Here is a 767-nt window from a genome sequence, read left to right on the forward strand (position 1 = left end):
CCTTAAGCCCCCTGCCATGCCCGGGGTTGCCCTGGCAACTGTTGCTGGCCCCAAAGCGGAAGTGGGCGGGTCCAGGCCCCCTTAAGCCCCCTGCCATACCCATGGTAGCCCTGGCAACTGTTGCTGGCCCCCAAAGCGGAAGTGGGCGGGTCCAGGCCCCCTTAATCCACCTGCCATGCCCAGGGTATGCCCTGGCAACTGTTGCTGGCCCCCAAAGCGGAAGTGGGCGGGTCCAGGCCCCCTTAAGCCCCTGCCATGCCCAGGGTTGCCCTGGCAACTGTTGCTGGCCCCCAAAGCGGAAGTGGGCGGGTCCAGGCCCCCTTAAGCCCCCTGCCATACCCATGGTAGCCCTGGCAACTGTTGCTGGCCCCCAAAGCGGAAGTGGGCGGGTCCAGGCCCCCTTAAGCCCCCTGCCATGCCCAGGGTTGCCCTGGCAACTGTTGCTGGCCCCCAAAGCGGAAGTGGGCGGGTCCAGGCCCCCTTAAGCCCCCTGCCATGCCCAGGGTTGCCCTGGCAACTGTGCTGGCCCCCAAAGCGGAAGTGGGCGGGTCCAGGCCCCCTTAAGCCCCCTGCCATGACCAGGTAGCCCTGGCAACTGTTGCTGGCCCCCAAAGCGGAAGTGGGCGGGTCCAGGCCCCGTTAAGCCCCCTGCCATGCCAGGGTTGCCCTGGCAACTGTTGCTGGCCCCAAAGCGGAAGTGGGCGGGTCCAGGCCCCCTTAAGCCCCCTGCCATGCCCAGGGTTGCCCTGGCAACTGTTGCTGGCCCC

This window comes from Crinia signifera, unplaced genomic scaffold, assembly GCF_055691185.1.
Source record: "Crinia signifera unplaced genomic scaffold, ASM5569118v1 HAP2_SCAFFOLD_630, whole genome shotgun sequence".
NCBI classification, from domain to species: Eukaryota; Metazoa; Chordata; class Amphibia; order Anura; family Myobatrachidae; genus Crinia; species Crinia signifera.